This window comes from Photinus pyralis, unplaced genomic scaffold (assembly GCF_008802855.1).
Source record: "Photinus pyralis isolate 1611_PpyrPB1 unplaced genomic scaffold, Ppyr1.3 Ppyr1.4_LG1, whole genome shotgun sequence".
In the NCBI taxonomy this organism is placed as follows: Eukaryota; Metazoa; Arthropoda; class Insecta; order Coleoptera; family Lampyridae; genus Photinus; species Photinus pyralis.
In genome coordinates, this window is record NW_022170249.1 from 47,306,588 (window position 1) to 47,334,538 (window position 27,951).

Genomic DNA, 27,951 nt, shown 5'->3' on the forward strand with positions numbered 1-27,951 from the left:
AAAAAATTGATTGTAAGATCAATATACCTTGTCATGTCAAATTGTGAGCGTAGAATAATAAATGTCAGTTTCATTTAAGTAAAGATTTTTGTTCAAAACGAACGGCGCAGAAATGATCGTTTAAAGCTTTGCAGAACAACCTATGGGAAAACAAATGCCTCCCAAATTCAAAAAGGTATGGGTATATGGAAAACGGTATAATAAGTATGACATATGGTGCAATATCCAAAATGTACATATAAATAATCATTAAATTGTGTTTGACATTTCAGTGTCTTCTGTCCCCTGTCGCGTGTTGCTCCTTCCAGACTTAAAAGTATTTCTTTAGTCTCTTAAATGGAAGACAAAACACGTTGATCTAGTCCACGGAGTACAAGAGATCAATATTCCATGTGCTCCAGCAAACATAAAACCAATTCAAGCGTATTTACGATCACAATTGAATTTGCTGCTAAATTTCGGATAAGCTGCTTCTCTAACCAGTTTTCTATCTAAACTCATTAGGTATTTAGGGCGTCTGAAAAAAATTTTACATCAATTACCAGTCGTAAGGTTAGGCACAGTTTTACATCTAAAAACACTAAGCGGATTACATACCTTATAATATCGTAATAAATCCAAACTATATGCGTCTTTAAAAATCGAGTTTATATAAAACTGGAGACGGAAAACGTAAAATAAAGCAAATACAAGAAGCAAAGTATAAACTAGTAACATGAAGCCGTGACAATTACAGGTGACACTGTCAAAACAGTATAATTAATAATTATAGCACGGAGTGTACCGCGTCGTTTTGAAGGTTTTCTATTGGCCAGTTTGGAATTTAGCTCCAATATGGCGACCGGAACCAACGACCAATCAAAAACGAGATACCCTGTTGTCGCCACTGTCTCTATAAAGTCACTGTAGTCCAGATACTTGATTCATTTCATCGCGATTTATCGTGTTAGCAGTCCTGGATGAGCAGACAATACGATTTCATATATAAAATTTTGCCTTTTTTAATTAATTCCAAATCAACATGCCCATGAGACGCACCACAAATATGACAGCTGCTGAGGATATCAGAGCGTCATTCACTCCTCTTATTTGCTCATGTGAAGGTGCCATGCACATTGAATTCACGAATTTTTTTAGAAGAGTAAACTATATAATGGTAGTGAAATAGGACAGACCATACTGTTAGGTCTTGTGTTGGGTAGAGATCTGGATTCAGTTCAGTCTGATCCGTGGCATCAGCTGAGGAGTAGGAGTACCAGAGAAATCGTTTGTGCTGTGGGTACTGAAGATGGAGCAAGGATATACTTATATAAACTAAATGTTTTTCTATATTGAAAACAATTTATTTATCTTTTTACATGATTTAATAATATTACTGGATATTTTTGGGGACTGTAACAAATATTACTGGAAAATACATGTTACAAAAAGTAATAGTGTTATCGATCTACAATAAATTAATTAAAAGTATCAAAAAATAAAATTAAAAGCTCATGGTTAGTCCATTATCACATACTGAGACACGCGGTATATTTGATTGAGGAATATTCACCCTCGGAATATATTACCCTTACAATTCGTTTCATAATATTCTGCTCAGGTGTACTCGTCACCAGAAATCCAAATTTTGCAAAATCGACTCCCCATGGAGCTCATCTCCGCTCAAGGAAGCTCACTTTCATTCAGTAAAACACGACTGCCTTTATGATATGAGGTGATATCTGGGAAGAGAATTGAGGCAAATTAAGTAGTCATGAGCTTTCTTGATGGCGAAGGGAGGAAAATATTCCGGCCTTGAATTCAACGGGTCGATTTTTTTCATTTTTAGAAAATGCTCCTGGGGGGAATTGCCGTACTTCCTCCTCTCCGAGAATTATTACACGCATGGGATTGGACGCTCATTTGGCTAAGGTTGGCGATTTTTACGGGATTTCAATAAATTTTGTTTGAAAAAGTTTTCTTTAGGATACAGACATTGGAACGTGGGTAAAATAAAAATAGTGTGTGAGTCGTCATCACCAGGTCAGATTGTTTTACCTTTGAAGTATTACCTATATAAAATATTAATATTATATTAAAATATTACGATTATATTAAAATTAAAACACAGTATCTTCCGAGATGAAGTTAGTTATACCTATATCATCGACCATTTTTTATTACATTTTTTTTAATGACATAGAAGAGTGGAATTTGTGGCTTTGCCTAAGTTCTTGAGTAGGTATGACATCTTTGATGAAAATTCGAACAAAATTGCAACTGAAATTCTTGGTCGAATTACTAAATCTATCAAAACTTCATGACATTTGAGTGTACATATATGTGCCACTTCTTATGTATTGAAAATGAAAATATGATTTTTCACAAAAATTTTTGGGTATAACGCTCCTTCAGCAGTTCTTGAACTTGCCGTACTAAGTATCGTTTAAAGATACGAAATTTCGATCGACACTTTTTTTCTTACCCTCATTTGGGGTAGCAATGTTGGTAACATTTTGAAAATTTTTGGAAAACCCGAAAACCCAAGCAAAACCATTAATTCAATCCTACCACGCGTTAAGGATCTTAAGAAACAAATTAAAAAGCGCAAATTCTGGTGCTTTCCCAACGAAACTCCACTTTATTTTAGAGAATGTCTGTTTTGGTCCCCTTTACTACACTCTTTTTGGTATCCCTTTTAAGATTAAAAATTGTCACGTTATCTCAAACACCTTTATCTTTATCAAATAAAACAAAAGCTTAATATCACTGATACATTCGTATTAATACGCACTTTAATAACAAATAATTGAGGTATAAAAATTCCTTAATGCCACAATTCCAAGAAATACTTCATTTGTAAAGAAAATAAACAAATCAGACCTCCATTACACACTCGATTCGCAAGATTGTTGTGTATTAAAACAGAATTATACCCAGGATATTAATTAGAGACAACAAAATTTTGATGATATTAATTAATAATATTAGGCACCCTAATTCATTCCAAATGTTTTAAAAACACCGTCTCACCTGACATTGTTTACACAGCAGTATATAATAATAATAATAATAGTCATTTATTGGATAACGTACAGAGAAACAATACATAATTCTAGTGAATATTAAACTCATTTTATATCCCTTTGGATTTGCTGCCATTTAGCGTTTAATCGCATCTCGGGCCAGTGGCTTGTCCACATAAATTCGTCACTTTAGATACAGCCATGCAAAGTAATGCCCGGTGGATAATTTTTCTAAATCAAAGTCCCACAAAAGTTATACGGAAAACTTTCATTAAAATTGAAATACAATATCCATTTTTTTTTATTTTTTTAGTAATTCTTTTCATGAAATTTATTATGTTTTAAAACCTCGTTCTTATATGTAATTTGTTCTTGTTCTATTATTTTCATATATCCATTTCGTTTTTCCGCGATGACAAAATTTGGGAACATTCTGAATTCTGATTCACATTCACTGTATGTTCTCCTTTACTTTAAATAATAAAGACCGAGTATCCCGAGTTTTTACAATGCACACCAAATAATGACCTTTTGAGTTTCTTCGTATCGGTATAAAGGATCCTTCCTGAGATTGATCGAGGGCCGATTTCGAAATCGATTCGATATTGCATCAATCAGTGAACGATCAATGTTAAGCCATCCGAAAGATTCAATTTTAACAAGTACCCACATTTTTCATTCCGGGCACGACTTCAACGACTAACTTGCCTCCTTCCAATCCCCATTCAAATCTGATCGAAGTATCTCTGCCACGTTGTATAAAGAGATTATAACTATTCATCACTTAAAAAGCACTTTTAAGTTTGCTTGGCATTTAGCCATTATCCAAAAGCTAGCAGATTTCGTTGTCCAAGAAAGTATTTTCAAATTTCTGCTAGTTAGGGCACCAAACATGTAGTGGAATTAAACTTCTACTTGAGTTTTCCATTTTAAACATTGTTCAACAATAACTCGCGAGATGCACTTTATTAATTAATAACAGATTGAATAGTTTAATTTAACTTTAATCTATTTCAAATAGCATTGTTTATTTTATTATTTAATTTAGACTTGAATTATATAACTTTGTGTTACAGTCTAAACTCTAACTGAAACGTAATTAATTTAAGTTGAATTTAGACGTTGAAATTATGTCGTTTATCTCAACGCCAACTGACTTTTAAAACTGCATTCGTTCTAGTCTAATTTTATCTCGCATATGGATATGGTAATTTTTTTAATAAAGTAAGATGCCAACTTTGGCCTGGTTTTAACAAAATTTCGTGGAAAACATTAAAATTAAACGGTTTATCAGCATCGCCATATGATTATTAATATTAATAATATTGCACGATAGAAAAATTCAGGCATAAATTCGTATATGCTTTACCGTTTGATTCGTTTACCTATTAAAATTGCAGATTCGAAACGTTGTTAAGTCCTCATTTCGACATACCATTACGATTTGTCGTTTATAGATCTCAGACGAGACATGGGGAATCCAAAATAGAACTAAGCAATCATAGCAGAAAAGGTTGGGGATGGTGTTCGAGTTGTGTCTGGAATGAATGAATGAATGAATGATAAACCTGTACTATTATAGTAAGTATAGGTTTGAGAGTGTCCAGCAACTGTGAAAACAAAATTAAAAGATTAGGGTGTCCGACGTGCGTGTGGAAAAAAGTAAATCACGTTTTTGTTATGTAAATATGCATAGCAGAAAAAAAGTTAATGATCTAACGCGAAAAATGATAACTGTAACTTAAAAAAAGTTAATAAATTGTTGCACGAATTGATAGCCATCGATCGTTCAAATCATTCTTCCATATTTGTATGACAAGATGAAGCAAAAAATATTGGCTATAATAAAAATTGATAAAAAGTTTACATTACACACACCACAAGAATAAAAAAGTACTGTTAGATTCAACTATAGTTAATCAACGTAAATTACTGACCTACGACCCAGCAAATACTGTTAGAATTAATCGATCCTCGTCGATGCCAAAGATAAGTTATAGTTAATTAATAGAGGTAGGACAATATCGAACGGACTCGTCCAATCACAATAAGGCAACTAATTCATTCTACATTTCCTGTTTAGTTCATTTATAGCTAGAGTATTTTTAATGAATCTTAAATTAAATGTAAAATATGTGGATATAGATTCATCTCGACTTTCTTGCTTGTCCGGTTACGTATTGTACAACTGCATAGGCAAATATCTAATAAACCACACCTTAATTAATTACAACAATTACAATAAAAATGTCAACATGTCATTGTCGAGGTGTTATAAATTAACATTATTATTTAATAAAACACCTACACGAGTAAAATTACTGGCGTTACTGCGTGGCGTTCCACAATAATTGATCCTTTACTTGAGCCGTAAATAGGATATTGTCTAATTCTTATGTGAAGTTAATTAATAAAGTTCGCCTAATTACATTAGTAGTAATTTTCGGATGTGGCCTACTTAGGCTTTCGCGCTTAATCATAAAACGCGAACCTCAATGTCGGCGTCCCTTGCGTTCGGTGCCTTGAGTTACTTTCTTGCCTCAGTGCGTTACGGTTAATAAAATAGCATAGATCCGTATTTGCACAATACCTACTAATTTCCCGTTGCTTTATGTATTAAGAATTCAAACGAGTTAGAATTTCTGTGTGTATACTTTTATTAATTACATTCCAGTTTGAAAACACAGGAACGCAAAGCGATGGGTAAAAATTACGGGCATTTCATGGGCAAACAGTAAAAAGCGGCACGGTTACATACAAGAACGTTTCTTGCCGTGGATGACGATGATCTTATCCGTTTAGTTATTTACGACTAATTTCGTTTTAATGATCCCATTTAAAGAAAAATTAAAAGCAACAGTTTGTTGTAACTGAGAAATCTGCAAATTTACCGATTTTTATAATTAACTGTAAAAAGTAAGTGGTGTAACGTTTTTTTATAAATGCACATGCAACCGCTGTAACATATTTAATTATCGTTAAACGGCTAATTAAATGTGGTCTAGATTGAAGAGCATTTTCAGAATGCACTTATGAATACGTAAGTGCTTGTTTACAACTCTTTCTTTACCTCTTTGGGCATCCAACAACAATGGCTTTAATAGGTCGACGTAAATTATTTTAATTCATTCCTTCTACCATATCGTTACGGGGCAAGAGTTTCTATGGAAAATACTACCAAATCCGTTGGAAATTCATATTTGCTTGGGTGGTCGTAACCACCACTACAGTTTTTCGTTTTTTTTTGGTTTATTTATGATGAGGATCATATCCTTTTCTAAACAATTATATCAAGGGGGAGTTCATTTCGAAAATGTGTTTACCTATTTCGAAGTACTTCCTATTTTGATAATAATTCGACTAATCCGTTAAATAATTGTGGTAATTTTCAAGTAATTCTAACTGTAGTTTGGGTAATTCGAAGTAATGGTAATGCAAATTGCAATTCTAGTACTTGGGAGTTTCAATAAGTAAACAAAACACCAAATTGTTCGCATTATATTTAACAGGTGATGGTATACCGTGTAACATATTGCTGTGTGCAATGTCAAAGAGTTACAAAGTCATCCACAAAACGACAACTGTCCAGCTAGCTCAAATCAAAACAACCATTAAATTTAGAATTGTAATTATTTTCCTCGTAGACGTCCGACTCCTGTCACAATGAAAAATCTCAAAGTTGACTTTAAATTAATACTTTGGGAGACTCAGTAGCTTCGATCAACTACTGAAAATTCCAAAGAATTAACTACACAAATTTTCATTATCACCCGAAACAATTCTTGGGCGTGAATAGAAAAATCTGATATGAAAACTCTATCTGGGTCGCAAAATGGGTTCGATTAAACATACAGTTAATTAATGAGCAAATACAAACATTTATTCCTCAAAACAAAAGGTGTTCGATAGATAATTAATCGAAGAAATTTATGACTTACAGTTATTAAATAAATCCAATCAATCTGGTCGTAACAAATTTGAAATATTAACGCGCACTGAAACTGACACAAAAACATTCGGTGGTAGCTTCAGGACACTTCACTTGTTGGTGAACTGAACTTGATGTCAAAATCTGGTGTGTTGAATTTAATTTAAATAAAATTGGTGGCTTTCCGGATGATAGAACACTTTTAATGAAAAGGAAACCTTAAAAATAAGGCTTCACTATGCAATAATTTGCTTGGTCGACTCACATAGGTACTAACGTCCGATAACGGACGCTTTCAAAAACTTGCCACTTTACGATGTAATAATTTAAACCTTTTATTAAGATTGCTTAACTTCTTTTGCCTTTTCACAATACCTACTGACAAATTACAGACTGACTTGCGGTAAAGAAAAGTCTACCGTTGCGAATGAAAAAGCAATGAAACCACCGTCTTCTCTTATCTCTAGTATTTAACGGAACTCAACTTCCACCATAAAACAAACTCCTTCCGCATGAATGTTGAAATAAATCACCAATCATAATTACATTAAATAGACGCCAGCCACAACGGAAAGCACCAAACGTCCCCACTTTTGCGCATAAAATGCACATTTCTCTAAACACCTGCATTCTTTTAACAGCGATAAAACATGTGCATTGTCGCTTGATTACACACTTCTTATCGCAAACGACCAGATGTAACCAAGTTAGGTGGCCAGGAGAAGGAGAGTTTGACGGAGAAGATTACAAATGGTTTCCAAAGGAGGTCAGAAAAAAGAAGTAAGGGTAGCAATTTTGTTCGAAAAGAAGTTGGACCAAAACATTACGAAAATAATACCAGAAAGTGGCCGAGTAATATCGATTAAAGTGATAAGTTGGCCGGTAGACACCCTTATAATTCAAGTGCACCTACCCATATCAGACGCCGAGGAAGAAGATGTGGAAAAACATATGATGGTGATGATTTGGATTGGGGAAGACAAATGAAAGAGGTGAAAAGCTTGTTGGATTTTGTGAAGCGTAAACCTAAGGATAGCTAATACTTGCTTTGAACATCGCAAACGGAGACTCTACACGGGCAAGAGTTCAGGGGACAGGTCATGCAGGCCAGAACATATCTCTGGGCAGATGCTGACACAGATCACAATATACTTGCAAAGGATTTAAGAAGCATGCTTAATCATTTAGGAAAAAAAGCAGCATTAGGAAGTGGGACTTAGGAATGTTCAAAACAGATGCGTCACAAAGATATTCTTTGAGTATCATGAAGGGCTTGGAAAAGTAACCACCAAGTTCAGACATGAAGGAAGAATGGTGCAACATCAAGTAGTAACAAATGTTTTGAAAGAACGGAGAAGAGAAGGTAAGATGGAAAATGAGTTGCAGTATAAGACGATAATAAAGGACCAGATATTATGAGGTGTGAAGCAAAAAGAGCAATTAATGATCGCATGGGTAAGAAAGCGATTGGTTGTGATGGTATCCATGCAGTGGTTCTGTAGGCATTAGACCAATGTGATATACCCAGACTTTCCAAATTTGTAAATATAATATACAGGGTGTATCTTTTCGAGCGATAAAACTTTTCCCTACGCGATTCCGCCTCGGATTCCGCATTATTTTTTGAGTAAAAAACTTGTTTATTTTGTATTTGTCCTGTTTCTTTATAAATTAATTCATAACCTGACCATTATAATTTGATTTTGGGATTACTTCAGTAAAGAGAATTTTATGGTATTTAAAATGATGTGTCACTCGATGGGGGGTGCGTATCAAAATCTTAAAGTGGGGGTAGCTGAGGGTGCGGGTAGTGTATACAGATTGAAACATAAAATTACTTAATGGTTCTCACTCGTAAAGTTTTGTCCTAGGTATGGGAAATAGTTTTGCGGCGACTTTCTATAGCAGTTAGGGAAAGATTAATTTATCAACAAAACTGGCTTAATTAAATACGGAATAACATTTAATAACTGTAGTAAATTATTATATAAAAGACGTTTAAAGTCCAATTACACAATTTACTACGATGAGGCGTGAGAAGCTGGAATTTGGCAATGTGTACTACTACCTACCATTAATTAGTATTTTTTACCGTAAATTCTGAATTGTTTAAATTGTTTTTCCGCGCGTAGTAGTGTTTATAGCGGTGCCTATGCCCATAACCGAAAACGTCATTAACGTATACACATCTCGTCCTTCCCTCGTTTCAAAAACAAAAAAGGAAGTTGAAGGCCTTTAACGTTATTGGAACAATACGCGCACGACCACCATTGTCTTATCATTCTAATATTACTTTTATTAACTAAATTAACGGTAGTTTCCAATTTTAAATCGCCGGTAGGTGATTTACACGGTTCATCATTGAAAACTTTAAGTAGCGGTAAAGAAATTTTTGTTGTACCTAATTGTAAAGGCGTTATAAATGAGACGGAAAAACAAAAAAAGGCAATAAAAAAGGAGTAATAATATAGATCTGCCGCGTCGGTATCATAATGCACATTCCCTCATGAATAGATAATATACAGTTAATCATTCGACACAATCGAACTTTTAACGAAAGTTTATTGGGTCCAATATAAACTTTCATGATCGTTTTTTATAATGTTAAACCTTAGCAATTTGAAGTTAGCAAGATGTTTCAAGATCGTCAACAATAATAAAACCATAAAACCTTGGTGACTTTTAAGTATTTATTGTTGTAAATTATGAAAATCAAAAGTGATTTTTTGATTAACTGAGGCTTTCACTGCAAAGGTATCCTCGAATTTTAAACTATTGCGATGAGCAAGGCTCACATGCTCTAAAATCAATCAATTAACTCATTTCTATCCTACAACCATAATTTTTTAGCGCAGACCTTAAGAAATAAAAAATGCCCCATTGTTTGCGTTTTGTCCGTCCGTTCGCCCGGGAATTGTCCTAGAGTCCTGGAATTTTTTGCAATATGTAGCGCATGCCTTGTAGGTGTGGCATCGCAGTTGGTTGTTTTAGAGATAGGTACTTGAGGTAACTAAAGACGTAATTAAACTTTTTGAAAATGTCCAGAGCAAGAAAGTAAAATTTCTACAAACCGGTAACGGGACAGAGTGCGTGAATAGAGATTTTGGCAGGTATAAGAGCTTGGGATTTCTTGTCGCTTGACAATTACTTGTAACTCGAAGCAGAGCGATATATCGGAGATAAAAATCGAACTTTGTTGGACATGGCGAGGTGTTTACTAATTCAAGGGGGGATTTCCATGTAATTTTGAGCGGAAGCTGTCAACACAGCGAACTATATACGAAATCGTTGCCCAACGAAGAGTTTTGGTAGAAGTGGTACGAAGCGATGGCAGATGAAATAAACTCCATTATAAGAAACGATACCTGGAAATTATTTAACCGTCCTCCAGGAAGTCATATCGTTTTGAGGAAACACGTGGTGAGCTGGACTGTTCCCTGTTTAGACTGGCAAGAAAAGTGTCGCGAGAATTCTTCTGCGAGTTCTGCCAAATGAACTCGCAATGCTATTTACACTTGTGAGTTGTGACGGTAGTGTCAGACAGCAAATCGCGCGAGTTTTCTTGCTAGTCTAAAGGCACCATTAGTTTCGGAGTTAAAACAAAATCCTGTGCATTATTCGCAAATTTTACACCGTCGTCACTAAGCTCTTCACTCTTCAGTTATCTCAGGATCTTGCAAAAAAAAGTATGTTTATGGTTTGATCATACGTACATCAATACCATAAATCATGTCAAAAGGTTTCCCGTTATGATTACGGGTATTATTAACAACGGATGTATTTAATTACACTTCTATTAATTATCATTTGTTTAATACTGGATTAATCAGCATATTCTCTGATTAAGACGTTTCGATTTTTGCATTCGATTTGATCATTTCTTGGGGTTTGTAATATTAATTTGGTACATAAATCATAAATAAATAAAGTAGGTTGTTCATAGCAAGGTTAAAGGTCTGAGTATGATTTCGAGAGATTATTAAAGATTAAAGTTGTGTGTTTAACTTTCTCCATTACTTTATGGATTATCTTGACGTCAAAGAATTTCCATATCAGTTCAATAACGTTATGTAATACGATTATAATCGTTCGTTAATAAAACATAGGTCTGGTGGCTTGTTATTTTTTGCTACGTTGTAAATAAATTATTGTTATCTAAATTAATTTATGACATTTACAAAAAATATGTTAAATATTTTGATGTTAATTTTCAGGTGGTGTTAAGTAAGAGCGTTTGATGTATGAGGTTGGTAAATGGTATAAGATATTTATGAGTGATAAGCCAAAATTTGCAAATTGTGTTTAAATGACGATAACATCTTGGTAACCTATAAGTTCAGTTATTTATTGCTCTAAGAAGTTCGTTGGGAGCGGTATCCGAATTTTCTGTGAACTGACAATTAATATTATTAGTTTATAATGCGGTTGGTATTCAGTAGATAATGTTGCAAAATCACAAGTTAAAGAAAGTGAAAGATGTTATATTCAAATTACGTTTCTGGTCTGTGGACTATTATTATATATGAACCTAACCCTTAGTTATTTCAACTAGTGCCAACGTGGTATGGGTTAGTTTCGATTTACTAGGTTTCTTCATCGTATGTCCTCAATTAATCGATCCTTTAATTTAAAATAGCGTTCTGTACAGTAATTGAGGTTTTTAAATTTTATAATTGAGTAATGCTTGTAGTATTTCGTATTGATTGAATTTGAATTGGTCAATTACAAACTGTCAGTAAGTTCATTTTTAAGTACTTCGTACACGGGAGAAGGAACTTTGTTTAAAAAGTGGCACGAATCGTTCTATGCTATTTTGGAGTAAGATAAGATTCTGAAAACGAAATGAACATGTGACACCCCAATTTGAATGTTATTTATGTACGCGTATCTATATACAGACATCGCTTTTGGAAATATACCTTGGACTACCTCCCAAATCTTGCCGATCTGAATTTATTATTATCTGACTGGATTTCTGAAAAGTTGTTACTTATTGAGATCATTTTAGGCAAAATATTATCAGCTATGTACGACTTCCGGAAGCGGAAGTTGGCTTACACATCGTTACTTCAGATGGCATTCCATAATGTTTATTAACGATGCAAAATTGGGAATAAATTTGATATAATAGATTATTATATCACTACTAGATGAAACCCAAATAACAACGATCCTACAATCCTAACCCAATTGCGAATGTAAACCATTCTGGGACACACAGAGATGCATAAAAAAATGTTTAGTAGCATTTTTTATTACGAATACAAGGATGTATGGCACAAAAATCAGCAACTGCTGGTTTCAACAGGATGGTGCACCCGTCCACAACGCCCTAATCGTGCGAGAATAACTATCGGACAAATTTTCCATTTTCTAGGAAACTTATCCGCTGGGTATTGAAACAGTTTAGAACTTTTGCTTTTCGTGTTAAAAAATTCTACTCAATTCAGTATGTATTTGTTTACGGGCCATATAAAAAAATAAAGTTGATGAGGTTTCTCCGAAACAAAACGTTGTATTAAAAATCTCTCAACGGTGTCTTGTAGAATGTAGAGCTCAAAAAATGACAATGAAAAAGTGTTTCTTTATTTTTTGTATCTGTTCAAATAACACCAGACAAAAATAAAAACGAAATCGGCAAATTTTGATTTTTCGGGCTTATCTTCGGAAGTAATCGGAATTTTCCGGATCTCTTTAAAACACGATACTAACTCTTTATTTGCGCAACTTTTCCCTAATTTGTCCATCGTCGTATCTATGATTTCCAAAATCCCCACATAGTCCAGGCTAAATAGCTCTAAAATAATTTATTTTAAAAAAAAATTAGTTACCGGGCGAAACCGGGTTTTTCAGGCAGGTGAAATGAATAGAAATTGGGAAAAATAATTAAAACAGCTGAATTTTTCCGCGGGTGAAATCCCGGGGGTTGAAAGGGGTGGAAAGTGGTGTTTTGCAAATTGAAACATAGACAATATCATTATCGAACAAGGACACAAAAACATTTAATGTATCAAAGGTTACTCCCACAAAATAAACGAATTATTATGTATAAGCGGATGCAATTTTGGAGCAGGGAAGGGTTCACTATTATGTACACTTAAAAGGTGATGTGTGGACCTTGTAAACAATATCAAACAAGGAAATAAACATACTTGGAGTTCTATATAATGACATCCCTCGTTATAAACGAATCGTTATATAAAGTTGAGTTTTCATTTCAAAAAACCTGTATATCTTGAAACGGTAAAGGACTTTATGTGCATTTAAAGGGTGGCTTATAGACCCTGTAATAAAAATTAAACAAGGAAACAAAAACATTCGAAATTACAGCACTTGCAGACGAATAGTTATGTAAAAGCGATTTTTAGACAAAAATTATAAGCCACAATACTGTTATGTGCACTTAAAGGGGAGCTTGTGAATCCTACAAAAAAATCAAACATGGAACCACCACCCTCTTCGGCGTGAAAAATCCAAAAAAAATCCTCTGTAAATATAAACTTAAAGATACGGAGAGGGAACCTAGGAAATTTTAAGCAGGCAGGCGTATTCTGTTATCTACATCCAAAAATTAAAACTTCTTTAATTAATTTCCCAGCTTCTGCTCATCATAAAAATCGTAGACATATGCCAAAATGTCAATTAATTAAGTGCGCTACTAATAAAACCACTCGCAATAGAATCGGATGCTTGTTTTAGAGCGTATTTTTCAAAATAGGAAAAGTATCTAACTATTGTGGAGACACTTGGTCCGTTCTCAATCATACATTTTACCAGAGAGTGCCATGGATTTAAAATTTGGGTAGAAGAGGACTTATGCTAATGGTTCATGCACGACCAAATATCTTCGTGCGTCTGTTCTGCCAGACCTGTGAAGCTAATTCATTATGTTTCGGACATTTCAATAAAACTAGGAACTAGGAAAATGTACTTTGTCATATTTTAATGTTTACAGATTCAAATACATTCACTTACACGAAATTTGACAAATAAAATTCATTTGGTTAAACTTCCGACTAAAAAAATTGTTTTTATGCATTATTGGGCCATTCGTTTCGCTTCATAGTTTGTTAAAGAATTGGTCATTAGTCCTCCAAATTGTTTGGTTTGACTGTTTATGAATTCAAAACAATTTAATTCGCCTCAAATTAATTTCATAGATCTCAATGAATCTGTTGCCTGTTTTGCTTCGTAGGGATGTTACAAAAGTAAATTTGATACAATTCAATTTCTTGTTCGTCCATTTGTTGCGTCGTATTATGAAACCCGTTCGCATTTTTTTATGTTTTTCCATATTGAATCGTGAAAAGAGAAAAAAAAGTGTTGTTTAATGATCTGTATTGTATATCTACTCGAAAAAAAGATGAAAGTAGCGGTTTGTCGTTTTGCAATTTGTTAAAGTCAAAGTTACATTAGCGAAAATGGTAAGCGTAGCGAACCAAGAATAATTAAGAACATGTGCTTCGCGCACATCTATAAATGGTCATTAACCAATTAATCACGTTACAAATAGTTATTGGTGATTAGGCCTTTTAAATGCCCGGTCATTAAGTAAGTATGCGAATTAGCTTAGTGTTTTAATTATCCTCTATTAATTATCGGCCTCAGAAGTGGTTGACCGAAAAGGTGTTTCGGAGCGTTGTATCACCGAAAGATCTTTGTGTGTGAATTTATAAAATCTGTCGTGGTCAACATCGGCAACGATAGCATTGACCTGCTGAAAGGGATATCCTCTAACTGTATCGTGAGCCGTATTCTTGTAAATCCTATCAGCTGCTTTAGATGTAACGTTTGTCACGATTTTATGTAACTTTTTTTTCTTTCCTAGTTACTCAATACCTAACAGATAAATTTTTAACATAAAACTACACTGTACTGATATGTCATGGGAAAAGTTGAGATCTATATCGTATATAATTTCCTGAAGAAAATGCGCTCTCTCCCAAACCGACAATCATGAGTTTGTTTTAATTATGATCTGATGAAATTACTATGAGAAGATAGTTATTTCATTTGCAACGAATTACTTTTGTTTTCATTCAAATAATTACGTCACGATGACACTCGTTCATCAACATATAAGGTAATATGTTACCTTTTACTATTTTTATGTAAGAGCACCTGTGATTTTACTTTTCCTTCAAAACATTTATGTCAGTTGCTTATGAAGGATGCACAATGTGTATCCATTCTAAGTCACGTTTGACTACATTCGCAGCGTGCAATTGCGTATTCTCCGATGTATTAAGAATATTCTGAACTATATAGTCATTTTTTCAAATTTTTTTTCTTTTGAATAGCATCCCCCAGCTACGTTTAGCGGACAAAGACAATACAGTGTAAAGGTAATTTAAAATATTCCTTGAACAAAAGAACTTGCCAACTGGCGCAGCTTATCATTTATTTTCATACATACATACATGGAAGCTGTTGTAAATGTTTATCCGCATTGGACGAATGGGCGATTTTTGATACTTACACCATTCCATTAAAAAAATTCTGATATATTAAAGAAATGGAGTCTAGCAGCCACCCCCTCTTGCACTTGGTCATTTGTATATAAGATTTTATCTGATAGCTCGCTCTTCAGGTTAATGTTTCTACCGGTTTAATCCAATTACATTTGGGATATCCTTTTGGCGCAAGTTAACCTTAGTATTCCCATGTTTTTCACACTAAGAATTAAGAATTTGAAATATGCACTGCTGACTTGTGAAATTTGATGCTGGCCTACCACCGGAAATTTTTATGCGACAACCCGACCTATCTTTCATATTTGACCATATTTATAATTTGTTTAGTTCACGTCACCAACACTATGAAGAAGGTCATTATTTACGCAATTCATGCAAAATCAATATAAGTGACTAATAGAGTCTCTTGCTCTGGAATTTTTCCTGTAAAACATGGAAACTATATTATTTATAATATGGAAGTAAGGTGAATACGTATAAAATCCCGGAGGTGATAATGCAATGGCATAGGGACACGAAGTGAATTATTATTATTTTCCGGAAATCACCATGAAACCATCATGTTTATACCTGATGCTTCACATTAGAAAATTTTAGTTTCCATGACAGTGGTAGTAACTCTTTTCCTGCCTCCTATCACTTTACCAGTCTCCTTTTCCTATCGTCTGACGACAGATGACAATTAAATTTTTACGGAATACAAAAAGAACGAACTAAGTATATTGAAAATTGTAAGGTCCCTGATCGACAAAGGACGAACAGAGAAACGGGCTTCGTTGGAAAATGCGCTAAAAAGTATAAAACCGAGTATATGAAAGCCTAATATTCCTGGGGATACAAAAATTTCGCCTATCGGAACATCGAAATAGAACCCAATAAGTCATGTAGGTATGTGTAACTTCATGTTTAGTTCAACGAGACCACTTTTCTTTTAAACTCGTCAAAGATTTTTCTGGGGCCCTTAGGAAATTACCCAGGGTTAGCTTGATCAAGTAAATTTTACTGATTTCTAAGAGATTCTTTGTGCATTTTTACAGATTTTTTAAGAGCTCAAATAAGATATTCTTTACTATTACTCTAACCACCAAGTTATTCTTCATTGATTGATACATTGATTATCAGAAACAGAAAGGTTTGGCGTTTTGTTACACCCAAATTAAAAAAAAAACGTTTAAAAATCATCTTAAAAACCTCTGGATAAGAATCTCCATAGAATCTCTTAGGACACCTTATGTCTCTGTGACGTATCTCAGGGCAAGTTCTAAACAGAATCTGCTGTGAATCAATACACATCCAATGAAGTATATTTTTGCATTATATATATTTAGAAACATTTCCAAGAGACCTATATAGGGTTACCAGTCACAACACCATACAATAAATTGTGGCGAAAGTTTTAAAATTCTTAAAGACAGTGAATGGAAACAACATTCAACAATGTAATTTTTGGCCTAATACCCATTAATAATAATAATAACTTTATTAGATCATAAACCAGAGTAATGTGGCATTGATCAAGTCAGTAAAAAGAACATAATTTTAGTATGTATATAACAAACATGTACAGGATTGCCAAATAAATTAACGGATACATGTACTTAATGTTATAGATATATAAACCAAAAAGTGAACAAAAACTTTAAGGCAGAATGCTTCAAATTCTCCCAGGGAATAGAAACAGTTATTTATTATAACGCTTTTTAGCTCTCGCTTAAATTTAACAGCTGTTTCGCAAATTTTTACGCTTGCTGGGAGTTTGTAAAAAAGACAAATCCCTGTATTAAAGGGCGATTTTTTGCAATGTGAACGTGAACTTCCATGCCATACTCTGAAGTTGGTTATAACTTGACATTCAAAAATCTGTTGTTTAAAAACATTTCGAATTAAATGACACATTATTATGGCCACAGTATGAATATTTCATATCGTCTTCAATTTTTTTTTAACATGAAAGCCTTTTGAGAGAACAACGCTTTGAGTCACATATTTATCTGATTTAAAAACAGTGTTCGTCACCCCGGGTTGGAAATTAAAATTTGTGAACCCACTTATCACTCTGTCAATGTTAGCAATGGATAAGATAAGATGAACAAACGATGCTGCTTTTCTGAAAGATAAAAATACTTCCGGATCATCTTTAAACATCTGTAATCTAACTGAAATGATTCTCCATATTTCCGCATTATTTGTGTTTTGTTTCTTTTTTTTGGTAAACTCGTGGTAAGTCATAATCTGAAATAATAAGGAAAATTGACTGCAGAAACCATAATTCTCTTCACCTTATGCCACACAGCAAAACTTTTGCTTTTCATTTCTTTACAATTTCCCCATAATCATTTTGCCCATTTCGGATTAACACAATTCAATACTATATTTGTAAGTCGCGCGTAATTAATTACCTCTTTTTTCAGGGCCAAGTCCTTGGTCCATCATGGCATGATGAATGACGCTTCCTAGGATATTAAGTAGACGCCTCCGTGGTGTAGGTAAGTTAACTAAATTGATTTGAGAACGTTGCGAAGGTCAATACCGTTGTAAACTACATGACTAATAATCATCAAGTAAAATTTTGTGGAATAAAAACAAGCCACAGTAGGAAATCTACTTTGTGTTACAGTTTCACATTTCAAGTCTATAAACCAAGGTTGATTAAATTATTATTCTTAAAACCCTCCGGGCAAAATTACGGCAAGGACTTTCTTATTATTGTACAGTTCTTTGAAGTCATTACGTAAATAAATCTTATATTTAGTTTAATCATAGACATAAAACTGTATATAAATTATTGATTTGTTAATAGCGTTTTATTACGATTAGTGTATATTTTATTGTAAGCGAAGCTTAATTTAATGTTATTGGTCAATTGCCTTAATTCACTGTTGGTAAAAAAAACTTGTTGACGGCAGAATCCAAGTAGAAAATTGACGTAGTATAGTATTTCCCCTCAGGTGGAATCGGTTAAACGTGAAGTTCGATCTAATTGTACCAATTTTATTTCAGGTTATGAGATGAGATAAACCAACGCGAAACGGTTCGAATGTAAATCAATTAGCTTTATTTATGACACAAAGGAATTAACTGTAGTAATACACGCAAAAGGGAAGCCATATTTTTTTCAAAAAAAGGTGCAAAGTTGATAAATTCAGGGCAAAATCGTACCATAAGAGGTGGGGTGAATTAACTTCTTTACGCGTTATCTGGGATTCATATAAGGGTTAATTGAACCCACGCTTCGCAAACCGTGCAATTAGGGACACTGCATGGGTTAAAAATAAGGGGTTTTGAAACGGAAGTTACATATGTTCTACTTTAGTTTAAGAGTTTTGCTTATGTAAAACAGAAAACCTGAATTATTAACGTTCTAAAATAAAATTTGAATAGGCCTTTCCCTACTTACTTTCTTTGATGACAAACAGATTTACTGTATATAAATTTATTTCCGCTAGGCGGTTATTCTATTTTTCCCGCTAATTATTCATTTTTTCTTTGGAAGATATATATGTTAATTACAGACCATAGTGTGAATTTTCTAACAATGCGTCATATACGGATCTCACCGCAAATCAAATAATTTCCTTGTTGATGAATTGTAAAACGCAGTTAACATTAGTCGATCATTAATATCGCCATTTGCTCACAATGATTCTTCCTACAAAAGCAAGGAACAAAAACGTTATCACTCATAGAGGTATGTCTTGATCTCAGTTTAATGGTGTATTCTTTAAAACGCGTTTTTTTGGAATTTTCTACATTTTCGTCAGTTGATTTATTCTTAAAAATTAATACACCTTCAAACCAGGGATGCAATCGCAGTAGTAAACACAATTGGAGAAAGATACATAGAAAGAGGACGAACTGTAAGTCTGTGCAGTACATCTGAAAAAGGATTGTGCGAAATACAAAAAACTGGTACAAGGGTTCTTCTTTTCTGCGCCACATTTAGAATGATGGAAGTAACAAGTTTACGATGTTGCAAGATATTTTCCAAAATTTTGTCGTAATTGCCAATGGCAAATTTAATGTAGACTTAAGACAGTTTTTTAAAATATAACTCTCTAGTTCTAGAAGTTCCTTGAATAGCAGAGTAATTTTTAATACTTTCGTATAATCTAGATCAATTCGTTCCACCCTCGCATTACGCATACAATTAAAGGCGAAATGCAATTTTTGGGATATTTGCAGCTATGAATCGGTCACCATTTTGGTTTGTGCGACGGTGGTCATCGTAACTTTCGACGTGCATATTCACGGTCCTCATCTACAAAACCTATGGATACGACATCTCGCAGACTCTTTGAATAAGTAGAAAATGATCTTTTGACTTGTCCCTGATTTTGGTTTGTGTGAGACACGAGACCTACACCTAAACAATAAATTCATCACTTCCTTCAGATAGTTTACATCAAGTAATTACAATTGAAATTACCTACTATTTGTATTTCATTTGCACTAAGAGTATTCTCATTAACGTCTACGACCCACTTAATTTATGTGAATCCAATTAGTATTGTTCGTTTTGTTTGGTAATAAAACTGACTTTGAATTTCTCACTATACATTTTACCGAAAGAAACGAGGAAACTATTTATTACTTTTGTTCGGGATTGAGTAATGCCGTTGACTTTAACATGTCTAATTGCTCGAACGCACTAAATTAAACAGAACTTATGTAAACTACAGTTCGAGGTCTAATAATAAAACAGGATACGAAGTATCGCATACGATTTTCAGTAGGGGAATTTTTTACCACTCACATCGTATTCGGAAACCAGACTTTTATAATCCGGCTCATTTCCAATTGAACTCCTAAAAATCGATTGGTGAAGGTTTGACATCTTTTCATTAGATCATTAGATGTATCAATAAATGTAAAAAATGTGTAAACGCCAAATCTTGAGGGCGCGAGTGCTTTTTTTGGGTTTTCCGCGCTACAGCTAAATTTAGAGCTTCATAAAAAGGAAACCACCGAACCAAATCAATTTTAGTACGTTGCTAATTGAATGTTCCCTAACAGGCGTTCTGAATTTTAATTACTTTATTGAGACTGCCACAGTTTCTTTTATAAAACATCGTGATTTCCGAAATGCCGCACAAACATTTAACTTGCACGACTATCTGCACTTTAACAATGAGATTAACAACATTTGAAAAATCATCAATGCGGTTTTTTTTTCTAAAGCAAATGTTTAAATTAAATTTTAACACAGTGTCTGGATCAATTCGTAGTACCTAATTCTTTCGGCAGAATTGAGTAGAGAATGTATTGGCTCCTACGACTTTAACTGAAGCAACGGAGCGATTCCATTAAATTAAAAATTATATTACAAAGCGCACTAAAAATACTCCTAAAAATTGCATCTTGTGATGGATATCTGTGCCTCGTCTAAGTCGAAAACGAAAAGAAACAGTAAGAGACAGACCTTCGCCAATCCATTTCTACAAGTTCAAGGACCATGAGTAGTACTCTCAAATTTTTAAATGTACGCCAATACTGTAATTTACATAATTCCTCCGGTCATGAAAATACGAAACAATTATACTTGAAGTTTTGAAAATGGAAGTATACCTAGAGTACATACAAGATAAACTACTGCTGATTTCCATGATTCTCCAATCTCGGAACAAAAGCTTCTAAGAGCATTCTCTTCAAATTCTAACACACACTTTAAATGTTTAAAAGGTATAAGTGGTAATATTTATAACCAAACATTCAAAATTTGTAAGATACCAAACCAAACCTGATGCTTACAATGGTGTAACTTTCTACCAAACAATCTGTGGACTGTATATAACAATTTGCAATTGGAGGAAAACTTTTACTTTGGATGTTGAGGTTTGGGTCTAATTGCACCGTACTAAGGGAAAAGTTGTTAGCATTCTACAATTGTATGACACTCTGAAACTCAGTTTTAACCGTCGGGTGTGTATAACAATGTCTTAGGAATTGGCAACCTTGAAGGCTTTTAGATTTTCAGAATTTTGCAAGACGTAAAGAAGCTGACAACATTAACAACACTCGGGAAGTTTCGATATCTGAAAACAACCATTTTTTTAACATATAAAATCACTACATATTGAACGATTCAAATATGAAGATAGTTTTTGTTTTCGAGTTTATTTATTGCTGACAGGTCGTTCGTACTGTAAGAACACCGGTAATGAATCGTGTTGGTGTGTACAGTCAACTACAAGACAAGCTTTTCCTTTTACAACGAACTCACCACAATTGTCTCACTCACTTGCATCTTTAAATACCGGAATATTATTTATTTTAAACAAATCTCGTCTCCATGTTTGACCATTTAAGGAGAATGCATATCACGCCGATCTGAACTTTCTTAAAATGCATAAGAAGGAATTTCAAAGATTGTAGCGATTTTCAATAATAATGCGGCAAGAGTGGCTGCTTTTTGCTACGCGTTCGACGTGGACAGTCATTGTCAATGCTAGGAATTTCCCATTTACATGATAAAGTGATGTGGGAATCTGGGAAACTGCATAATTAGATAACAGTATTTTCCTATACACTACAACCACTTTTTTACACTGCCATTAAAGTCTTAACCACACATCACGTCTATACGACATGTAGAATTGGTACGTAAATCTAATACAACGGTATATACCATAATTTATTAGCGAATTAGATAATTTGACTAATTAGGTCTATTTTTATAGCCCGAACGGTAATTGTAAGTCAGTCATATAATTTTTAAATTGCACAATATGGACGTCCTAATTATGGTCGCGATATTGCTGCACGTTATACAAGGTACTGCACATCTTTTTAACGGTAGCTTTGTAAGCATATGATTTTCAAAGCACTACTAAATTGTATGAAATACTGCAGACCGTAAGTGGTCGTATCGTAAATCAAAGTCATACATTTTTTTCCGATGAAAAAGCTTGTTTTTAGTGTCATTATTTATACTGAATGCGTTTGGGACATTTATTGTAAGATTATTATTGCGAATTTTTTGGCATAACTACACGCAGGTAGAATTTGCTTCCTAATTAGCAAAAGACAATTTGCAGAAGACATTCGCTAGAGTCTATTAAAATATCTATAAGAATATTTATTAGTAACTTAGCACATTAACGAGTAACGACTAAAAGCAACGTGTATGCAATAACATTAAATTAAAAGGCTTTAAAATTTTTGAGCACAAGGCTCATTAAACTTATTTAATTTGCATATCGACTTGGACTGCTTCCTCTATAATACAAAAGTATTATCTATTGGTATATTATAACCCCAACTTTAAAGTTCATACTGATACGTATTTCAAAATATTGTTCTCGCCACAATTTAAAATATTTATATTTTATACGTTATAATTCGACTTTTTTCGTCTTATTATACATTTTGGAAATTGACAGCGTATTAGCGTATCAATTTCCTAGATCAAAATTTTAAAAATATATCTCGAAGAGGAAAAAAGCAAATGCTTTTTCCCATAAGAACATTACCCATGGTTATTTGACTATTATCTATTTGGGTTCTTATACGTAAATTGTCAGGGAACGAAGGAGAAGGGAAGACAAAGACTGGACTGAACAGGTTCGTAAGAGAGTGTGCACAAAAAGAATGTGGAAGGTCAAAAGCTGCAAAATTTTTAGCTTCCTAGCGCAATTTTATAAAGTTATTCGAAAGTTTTTAAGCAAGCATTTTTGCCTAGAATAGATATCAGTTTCAGGGAATGAATTATTGAGGGTTAAACTGCATACGCGAGACGAATTGGGGTGTAGTCGAGGGCGTAGCAGCCCTTTCTTTTGTGAGCTGCGACTACCATTTCCGTAATCTTGTATTTCACTCAATGTTACTTAATTAACAGGGTGTGCCATTTATCATGAGACAGTCGATTATTGCGGAAAGGAGCGGGAATATAAAAATTATAAAATATAAAATTCTACATTGGAAAACTTTCGTGTGAAATGTTTTTTTGAAGATACTCTCCTAAAATCGCTATTTTTCATTTGGCTAGGAAGCTGCTCTGTTAAGAATTTGGCACATTTTTGAAGTGTATCTAAAATCTTTTATGATATTGGGTGGAATTTGCCTGGGGCAAGTAGTTTTAGGAGTAAACTCTGGCATGTGGAACTACCGTGAAAGAATTTATTAGAGCGAGTCAACCTGTCCCTTGGAGAAGAACTTCACAAGAGCGGATATACCGAGGGTAAATGTTCTGGAGTCAAAATAAAGCTGGGTTTGAATAATCCTGAAGCCAAATTCTGTAGACTGTCACCCACTCTTTCTACCAAACGTTAAACGACCTCAGAATTTTACTGTATTGTACCATCACTTTTAATGAAAACTCAATTTGAGACAGGCAGTTATTTCAAAGACGAGATTTCTTAAGGTTAGTCCGTTGAGGTGACGTGAATGCCATATTGAGCATGTTCCTGGCGAGAGAGTAAAGCGGCGAATATTCCAAGAGCGACGTATCAGAGGCGAAATGAATATGAAGTCAGTTACACAAGTGTGTAAGAAAAAGCAACCTGACTTTCAGTTTTTCAATCGTCATGCTCCGAAATCTAACACACTGTTTCTTTAATATCCATTTTCATCCCATTTAGTTGAACTTTATTGGTATACACTGTTGAGAAAAAGTTCTAGTTGAGAGGAACCTGAGAATAGTGTGATGTGAACGTGACGGAATCTTAAAAGGAACTTGTAAGTAACTTATAAAGTAAAGTGGGGGGGGGATTTGTGGAGATCTGGGAACGGACCTGAAAAGAAAGTTGCTAGAAACGTGAAATGCAACTCGGGAAAGAGTAACTTGGGAAGAATTTTAAGGGAAATTGGTCGAAACTTTCCGGGGGTTGCGTACGATCTTGAAGCAAACTATGCAGAAATAGACGTGAAAAGGCGTTCATGACGCAGGGAACATATAAGAAGGAAGACTTGACGATAATTTGAGAGAATGTCATGGGAACTTGGCTTAAGGAGAAATTAAAAAAGGTCAGAATTTATTAATGGAAGAGTTGACTTGATTTTTGTGAGTCTAGCACTAGCACATTTTGTACAAATACAATAAATATTGCCCGTTACTTTTTTCTTATGGGTGTTGACACTGTGAATAAGGGTGTTGGAAGATGAGTTGCGATGAGGCACTTTGCTTCTTTTATGAAATTTTGTGAGAACCTAGGAGGAATCGGAATTCATAGAACTTAATTTGTTGCTTTTTAGGTAAACAGGCTGGAGCCGTTATAAAGAGACTCTCTTTTCTTATGTGTTATTCATAAATATTTGCATATATCATAATAGTGTTTCTCTAGAAAAATTAATGATTATTTTACGCGTATTTGTTTCTTCAAACGCAAGTTAACTCTTGACATTGATAAAAATAGCTCGTTTAGAAGCACATGGTTTTAAATGCCAATGTCAGTCATGGAATGTAAATGCTTCGTTGATCTCAAAGGATGCATACTTTCGAATTATTGCAGAAAATGTCCATGTTACCCTTTTGTATCCGATACAAGTTGTGTCATTGCAATTGCAGGAAATTTTTGGGAAAAACAGAAAATTGGCGCTAAATCTGAATCTGATTTGAAACACTTATTTGTAATCAGCAAAGGAATCTGGAGGAAATAACAGGACCAATGGTACTTGTAATGTGTAAACATAGCTCACGATGTTGGTGTTTTACGGTACACTTGCATTTAGAATAGCGTTTAAGCGAGCTAATTTGTCTTAAAGTGGGCAAACACTTTTCTCCTTTTAGTGTCATTTGCAAGTACACTTTCCTAGCATGTTCACAAAAGCTATTAGCACGAGCAAATACGATCAGGATCGAAAACCACAAATCAAGGACGTTCACCATTGTTCTAACACAAATTTAATTGCAGTAAAATATTTTAGTTGCATATTACGTTTTATATTACAAGTTCAGCTTACATAGATTTTTAACCTTGATGTGGGAAAAGCGCAATCTGTAACACTATCTTCTAACTGGTAAAAATTTACGTTTTCTTTAACGGCATAGAATGTCCGTAACGTTGGTCGTAACTGTAAAGCTTCACACATCAAAGTGCCGGAAAAAAGCATTTTTTTAATTAGTCGCCATCGCCATTCGAATTTTAGTCGCCATAATTTGCGTTTTTCTCTCATTTTTCACAATGTAGCAATGGGCAGAATAGAGGTAATTAAAAAAATGACCCACTTTTCCATGATTCGACTGATTATATAACACCGAGTCCGTTAATAAGCATAAGCATTAGTTCGAAAACGCGTTTTAGCGGATGTTGCTTATCTTGGTCTACATTTGACTCGAAGCATCTCTGTTACGAAATTATTTTTTTGCATAGAACACCCTGTAAAGCCCAAAGGGACATTAAACTGCGCGACTTTTACTTGGACAGTCACAAGAATTATGAGTGCAGCGATCTGTATTAAATCTTTTTGCGCTTTTATGAGTTGTAAGGAATAATCGATGCACCTTAATTATGTAAATTATAAATGAGAAGGCACCATGTATGGTTTAAAAATTTTTGGGCAGTTCTCGACTGGTAACAGTAAAACAATCATGACTGAATAAAAGGGGGCAAAAAATCTGACACAAATAAGGCAAAATAACCTTGCTTGTTTAGTAGAATTTATCGCACAGGGCTTGTATAGGCTATATTTCCTATTTGTGTAGGTTGATTGGTTTGTATAAATTTGACTTTTAATAGATTTTAAAAATTTGCATAAGTTGACAACAACAGGCTAGGGAAGTGTGTAATTCTGGCAGTTTTTCAAAAGATTATCCGTTGGTTTTCTTTGCCGGTATTATTGTTATTATTGAATGTATTTATCTATTTCGGCGTAGGTGGTAAAGCATATGGCAATACGGAAACGTCTTAAGCTCTTGCTGAACTCTATCCGTTTATCGTAATTTATGATAATCACCTTACTTACCATTACAAAGATGTATCTCCTATGCAAGTACTTAAAGTTGTGCTTATACAGAAATGTTCATCTACACTATGCCGTTAGCACAGTTGAAGTTCAAAAGGCTAGTCTTATTTATTCGGAATAAATTATTCCAATTTTCAAATTTTGATATACGATTTCATTTAGGCGTTTACGGTAAATTTTAAACGCAAAACAATTTCAGGATTAGGCACACCTTTGGCATTTCGAAATTTTCATAATTGAATAATAACAGATAATGATCATAACGAAAACTGAACGGAGACCAGGTGAATTTCCTAGTTAAAGCATCAGCTAGACACGCACTATTTAATTGAAATGTGAATATAATCAATTAATTAACCACACAGAAATGGTTAAATACGTCAATACCTTCATTCTAGACTTTTGTATTAGATTTCTTTAAAGTAAGGTAGCGCCAAGCGAAGGACTTTTCACATCTGCAGCAGAAACAAAGGCATTTTTATAAATTATAAGTAGTCCCACCAAAATGTATAAATTCCTAAACATTTTTCACGGGATATAAATGAATCTAGGAACGATGCGGAATTACAAACTTCCTAAATAAGAATTCTTCATTAATTACACACGGAAATTGTGAGAACGTTTACTTGAATTTATAGCTTGTATTTTTACCGATTTAGAGCTTGAACCGTTTAATCTTTCCCGCAATCATTAAAACGCTCATTAAAATTAAAAATGTTTAAAACGTTTCGATATTTCATGTGGTTTATTGTACCAGGCACTCACGAAAACCACATTGCGCAGAATGTAAAGCACCTAGCCTATGCAAAAATAATGACAATGAATCAATTTTTGAACAAATATTGAAGACTTTTCGGTTCATAATCGAAAATAATTGTGCGAAAATTCAACAATTGCACTCGTAAATGTGCGCTTGGCTTATTTCTAGTAGGTATACCTAACTGGTGCAGGCATATGATTTATGCAAAGTGACTTAATAGTAAAAAAAAAGTAGATAGTTTAATAACCGCTGCTCAGCTCATAGAGAATGATACGCAATTTAACCAAGGTTTTACCCGAGGTATGTATTCCTAATCGTGCGTTGTTTTCAAATGCAGAGATCTGAATAAGTAGACTACTGTGTCATTATATCATTGTTTCTTCTTTTTATTTTGTCCAATTGTTCTTCATAATAATTTATGAAGAATGCCGCCTTTAAAGATTATAGGTATGCTTTGTAGTTCCACGGTGTATTAAGTTCAGGCGAATAATTTCTTGACAATTTTGAATATTACCGATGGAAATGCATTACCGGAGTATCTTACTCCATTTTGTGTACTTTTTTTAACGAATGGGCTATCTTTTGGCCATAAAGTTTACTATCTCGAATTTTTTAATTGTTAAAACATTCTTTGGTATTAACAATAATCATAAATTCATAACGTTTACCCACTATAAGGTGTATATTTAATCATGATTCATAGCTTCCGCTTAGATATTTTTTTCACAGATCACAAAACCCTTCAAACCTTTAGCAGAAGTACATTTAGTCGAAATAATTGAATCATAAGCAAATATTACCTTCTTATTATAGTAACTTAGTGAGTACTGTCCTGAATTCGTTCAATAAAAGTTCCGGTTCAATTTCCATTGAGTGCTTAATTTT

General features: G+C 33.9%; 1 protein-coding gene across 1 annotated transcript in view; it reads left to right on the top strand.

Annotated features, from left to right (window-relative positions):
- The first annotated feature begins 17,786 nt into the window (after positions 1-17,786).
- LOC116158854 overlaps positions 17,787-27,951 on the top strand; it is a 51,816-nt gene continuing 41,651 nt past the window's right edge. Inside the window, exon 1 of the mRNA XM_031471705.1 lies at positions 17,787-17,893. The gene's annotated coding sequence lies outside the window, so the exon portion shown is untranslated. The remainder of the gene's footprint in view (positions 17,894-27,951) is intronic.